Genomic DNA, 6202 nt, shown 5'->3' with positions numbered 1-6202 from the left:
CGATGGACAGAATCTTAATTGATGCTTGGTGACACATGAAGTCGACCTGATTTGAGGCGCATGCAAAGGCTATGCCACCCGGCCACCCGGGATCGTCTTGTCCCAGGGGGCGCCTTGGGGAGTGAGGCTCGTGTATAAGGTCTTCAGCTCATAGGGCCTTGGGGTCTGGTTGGCATGGGGCTTGCCTCCCCGGATGTAGGCTAGCTCTGAGTTAGGCCCTCTATGGCTCGTGATGAAAAAATTTTAGAGCATTTTGCCAACATCCAGGGCATATCTATCCTCGAATGCTAGGAGTGGCCCCAGGGCCACCACTAGGCCCAAGGAGACATATAGGTGGAACTATTCTTCTCGCAGACGCTAGACAGAACAGGTCTGCAGTGCTGCAAGGGATATTATTTGCTTTACTGCCTTAACCAGTGGTCAATGAGTAAGACAATAGTCATGGCACATGATTCGAATTACAAGGGTGGTGCAACGCTTTATGTGATCTACTCGGTAATTCTAAGATAGGGAGAGAAGTGTGTCTTGAACCTTTAGGTGTTCCATCTTTCTTTTCTTTCACTACTTCCACAACACGTGCCGTTAAGCACGCTCTCTCTCTCCCATAACCAGGGGCGGAGGGCCCATTGTGGCTAGGTATAGCTCAAGCCATACCTAATTGAGAAAGGTGATAATGATCACAAATCATATAATTTATAACTCGCACTTGCACTTTAAGTATTAAGAAGTCATTTAAATATAATAATAGGCAAATGTAATTGTCTAGGTCTCTAAGACTTATCTAGCAAAATTATCAGTATAACATTTATTATCTATTTTTTTACCGCACACATGTTTCTTAACAATTTATTCTCATTTTAGACAATGTTCTACTTTTATATACGTTTGTGCATTTTTATTTTGCAATTTAATTAGTTTGTGTGCTAAATATTATACGTAGTAGAGCCATACCAAAAATTTTATCCGTCCTCCGCCACTGCCCATAACCGTTGTCAACTAATCGTAGTTGACCCATCCCTGATCTATCACGATCTCATGGAGGCTACATGTCGGCGTTTCGAGACCGGGGGTCCCTGGGCCGACGAGTGAAATGTCGCCGCGTGCCCCAGCCCAGATGGGTCGGCGCGAGGCCGAGCGCGAAGGGGGGAGAAAGGTGGCCGGAGACAGGCGTGAGAGAGGTGGAAATCCCGCGGCCTTCGTGTTCGTCCCGCGCCCAGGTCGGGTGCGCTTGCAGTAGGGGATTGCAAGCGTCCACGCGGGAGAGGGAGCGAGCGGCTTCAAGCGAGCGCCTGTCTCGTCCTCGTCCCCACGCGGCCAACCCTCTGTAAGAGGGCCCTAGTCCTTCCTTTTATAGGCGTAAGGAGAGGATCCAGGTGTACAATGGGGGGTGTAGCAGAGTGCTACGTGTCTAGCGGAGGAGAGCTAGCGCCCTAAGTACATGCCGTCGTGGCAGCCGGAGAGGTTTTGGCACCCGGTTCGTGTGGTGTCGTGGCCGTCGGAGGAGCGCTGGAGCCTGGCGGAAGGACAACTGTCGGGGCTGTCGAGTCCTTGCTGACGTCCTCTTGCTTCCGTAAGGGGGCTGAGAGCCGCCGTCGTCACAGAGCGTGCGGGGCGCCATCATTGCCTATCTGGCGGAGCGAGCCAGATGAGACGCCGGTCTTGTTCCCCGTAGCCTGAGTCAGCTTGGGGTAGGGTAATGATGGCGCTTTCTGTCGACGTGGTCGGTCCGCGCCCTAGGTTGGGCGATGTGGAGGCTCCTCCGAGGTCGAGGTCGAGTCTATCTTCCGTGGCCGTGGTCGAGTCCGAGCCCCTGGGTCGGGCGAGGCGGAGACCGTCGGCTGAGGCCAGGGCTGAGTGATAGTCGCCTAGAGGGGGGGGGGGGTGAATAGGGCGAAACTGAAATTTACAAATATAAACACAACTACAAGCCGGGGTTAGCGTTAGTAATAATAAATGAGTCCGCAAGAGAGGGCGCAAAACAAATCGCAAGCAAATAAGGAGAGTGACACGTGGATTTGTTTTACCGAGGTTCGGTTCTTGCAAACCTACTCCCCGTTGAGGAGGCCACAAAGGCCGGGTCTCTTTCAACCCTTCCCTCTCTCAAACGGTCCCTCGGACCGAGTGAGCTTTCCTTCTTCTCAATCAACCGGGAACAAAACTTCCCCGCAAGGGCCACCACACAATCGGTGCCTCTTGCCTCGGTTACAATTGAGTGTTGATCACAAGAGCAAAAGAGAAAGAAAGAATGCGATCCAAGCGCAAGAGCTCAAAAGAACACGGCAAATCACTCTCACTAGTCACTAGGGTTTTGTGTGGAATTGGAGAGGATTTGATCTCTTTGTATGTGTCTAGAATTGAATGCCTAGCTCTTGTAAGTGGTTAGAAGTTGGAAAACTTGGATAGCTATGAATGTGGGGTGGTTGGGGTATTTATAGCCCCAACCACCAAATGTGGCCGTTGCTGGGAGCTCTCTGTTCGATGGCGCACCGGACAGTCCGGTGCACACCGGACAGTCCGGTGCCCCCTGCCACGTCATCACTGCCGTTGGATTCTAGCCGTTGGAGCTTCTGACTTGTGGGCCCGCCTGGGTGTCCGGTGCACACCGGACATGTACTGTTTGATGTCCGGTGCACCGGCATGGGCGATTCTGACGTCTGCGCGCGCTGCGCGCGCATTTAATGCTGCGCAGGGAGCCGTTGGCGCCGCAGAGAGCCGTTGCTCCGCTGACACACCGGACAGTCCGGTGCACACCGGACAGTCCGGTGAATTATAGCGGAGCGGCTGTCGTGAAAACCCGAGGATGACGAGTTCCGGAGGCCGCGGTTCGTTGGCGCACCGGACATGTCCGGTGCACACCGGACAGTCCGGTGAATTATAGCGCGCCGGCCTCCGCGAATTCCCGAGGGCGAAGGGTTGAAGTCTGAGTCCCCTGGTGCACCGGACAGGTACTGTTCACTGTCCGGTGGCACACCGGACAGTCCGGTGCGCCAGACCAGGGGTGCCCTCGGTTGCCCCTTTGCTCCTTTATTGAATCCAAAACTTGGTCTTTTTATTGGCTGAGTGTGAACCTTTTACACCTGTATAATCTATACACTTGGGTAAACTGGTTAGTCCAAAGATTTGTGTTGGGCAATTCAACCACCAAAATTATATAGGAACTAGGTGTAAGCCTAATTCCCTTTCAATCTCCCCCTTTTTGGTGATTGATGCCAACACAAACCAAAGCAAATATAGAAGTGCATAATTGAACTAGTTTACATGATGTAGGTGCAAAGGTTACTTGGAATTGAGCCAATATAACTACTTACAAGATATGCAAGGAATGTTTCTTTCTTATATAACATTTTGGACCACGTTTGCACCACATGTTTTGTTTTTGCAAATTCTTTTTGTAAATCCATTTCAAAGATCTTTTGCAAATAGTCAAAGGTACATGAATAAGAGTTTGCAAAGCATTTTCAAGATTTGAAATTGTCTCCCCCTATTTCAAATGCTTTTCCTTTGACTAAACAAAACTCCCCCTAAAAGAGATCCACCTCTTAGTGTTCAAGAGGGTTTTGATATACCATTTTTGAAATACTACTTTCTCCCCCTTTTGAACACAATAGGATACCAAATGATAAAGACTTTTGGAAAGCACTAAGTTTTTGAATTTGGTGGTGGTGGTGCGGTCCTTTTGCTTTGGGCTCATTTCTCCCCCTTTTTGGCATGAATCGCCAAAAACGGAATCATTAGAGCCCTCTAAGTGCAATCTTCCCCTTTGGTCATAAATAAGTGAGTTAAGATTATACCAAAGACGAAGTCCTTTTGCGTTTGAGCTTTTACTCTCTCCCCCAAGGATGAAGTCCTTTTCCTTGATGCTCATTTCTCCCCTGAAGAAGAGAGAGTTGCTCGGAGTGGTGGCGAAGTATGAGTTACGGAGTGGAAGCCTTTGTCTTCGCCGAAGACTCCAATTCCCTTTCAATATACCTATGACTTGGTTTGAAACAAACTTGAAAACACATTAGTCATAGCATATAAAAGAGATATGATCAAAGGTATTCAAAAGAGCTATGTGTGCAAGCTTAGCAAAAGAAATTTCTAGAATCAAGAATATTGAGCTCATGCCTAAGTCTGGTAAAAGATTGTTCATCAAGTGGCTTGGTAAAGATATCGGCTAATTGATCTTTAGTATTAATGTAAGAAATCTCGATATCCCCCTTTTGTTGATGATCCCTAAGAAAATGATACCGAATGGCTATGTGCTTAGTGCGGCTATGCTCGACGGGATTGTCGGCCATTTTGATTGCACTCTCATTATCACATAGCAAAGGGACTTTGGTTAATTTGTAACCGTAGTCCCGCAGGGTTTGCCTCATCCAAAGCAATTGCGCGCAACAATGTCCTGCGGCAATGTACTCGGCTTCGGCGGTGGAAAGAGCGACCGAATTTTGCTTCTTTGAAGCCCAAGACACCAAGGATCTTCCCAAGAACTGGCAAGTCCCTGATGTGCTCTTCCTATTAATTTTGCACCCCGCCCAATCGGCATCCGAATAACCAATTAAATCAAATGTGGATCCCCGAGGGTACCAAAGCCCAAACTTAGGAGTATAAGCCAAATATCTCAAGATTCGTTTTACGGCCGTAAGGTGTGATTCCTTAGGGTCGGCTTGAAATCTTGCACACATGCAAACGGAAAGCATAATGTCCGGTCGAGATGCACATAAATAAAGCAATGAACCAATCATTGACCGGTATACCTTTTGATCCACGGACTTACCTCCCGTGTCGAGGTCGAGATGCCCATTAGTTCCCATGGGTGTCTTGATGGGTTTGGCATCCTTCATCCCAAACTTAGCAAGAATGTCTTGAGTGTACTTCGTTTGGCTAATGAAGGTGCCCTCTCGGAGTTGCTTGACTTGGAATCCTAGAAAATACTTCAACTCCCCCATCATCGACATCTCGAATTTCTGTGTCATGATCCTACTAAACTCTTCACATGTAGACTCGTTAGTAGACCCAAATATAATATCATCAACATAAATTTGGCATACAAACAAGTCATTTTCAAGAGTTTTAGTAAAGAGTGTAGGATCGGCCTTGCCGACTTTGAAGCCATTTGCAATAAGGAAATCTCTAAGGCATTCATACCATGCTCTTGGGGCTTGCTTGAGCCCATAAAGCGCCTTAGAGAGCCTATAAACATGGTTAGGATACTCACTGTCTTCAAAGCCGGGAGGTTGCTCAACATAGACCTCTTCCTTGATTGGTCCATTGAGGAAGGCACTTTTCACGTCCATTTGATAGAGCTTAAAGCCATGGTGAGTAGCATAGGCCAATAATATGCGAATTGACTCAAGCCTAGCTACGGGTGCATAGGTTTCACCAAAATCCAAACCTTCGACTTGTGAATACCCTTTGGCCACGAGTCGAGCTTTGTTCCTTGTCACCACACCATGCTCATCTTGCTTGTTGCGGAAGACCCATTTGGTTCCTACAACATTTTGGTTAGGACGTGGAACTAAATGCCATACCTCGTTTCTCGTGAAATTGTTGAGCTCCTCTTGCATCGCCACCACCCAATCCGAATCTTGGAGAGCTTCCTCTACCCTGTGTGGCTCAATAGAGGAAACAAAAGAGTAATGTTCACAAAAATGAGCAACCCGAGATCGAGTAGTTACCCCCTTATGAATGTCGCCGAGGATGGTGTCGACGGGGTGATCTCGTTGGATGGCTTGGTGGACTCTTGGGTGTGGCGGTCTTGGTTCTTCCTCATCCTCCTTTTTTTGATCATTTGTATCTCCCCCTTGATCATTGCTATCATCTTGAGGTGGCTCGTCTTCTTGATTTTGCTCTTCATCATTTTGAGCCTCATCCTCATTTTGAGTTGGTGGAGATGCTTGCATGGAGGAGGATGATTGATCTTGTGTACTTGGAGGCTCTTTGGATTCCTTAGGACACACATCCCCGATGGACATGTTCCTTAGCGCGATGCATGGAGCCTGTTCTTCACCTATCTCATCAAGATCAACTTGCTCTACTTGAGAGCCGTTAGTTTCATCAAACACAACGTCACAAGAGACTTCAACTAGTCCAGTGGACTTGTTAAAGACCCTATATGCCCTTGTGTTTGAGTCATAACCAAGTAAAAAGCCTTCTACAGTTTTAGGAGCAAATTTTGATTTTCTACCTCTTTTAATAAGAATGAAGCATTTGCTACCAA

Source organism: Zea mays, chromosome 1 (assembly GCF_902167145.1).
Source record: "Zea mays cultivar B73 chromosome 1, Zm-B73-REFERENCE-NAM-5.0, whole genome shotgun sequence".
In the NCBI taxonomy this organism is placed as follows: domain Eukaryota; kingdom Viridiplantae; phylum Streptophyta; class Magnoliopsida; order Poales; family Poaceae; genus Zea; species Zea mays.
Note: the sequence above shows the minus strand (reverse complement) of the source record.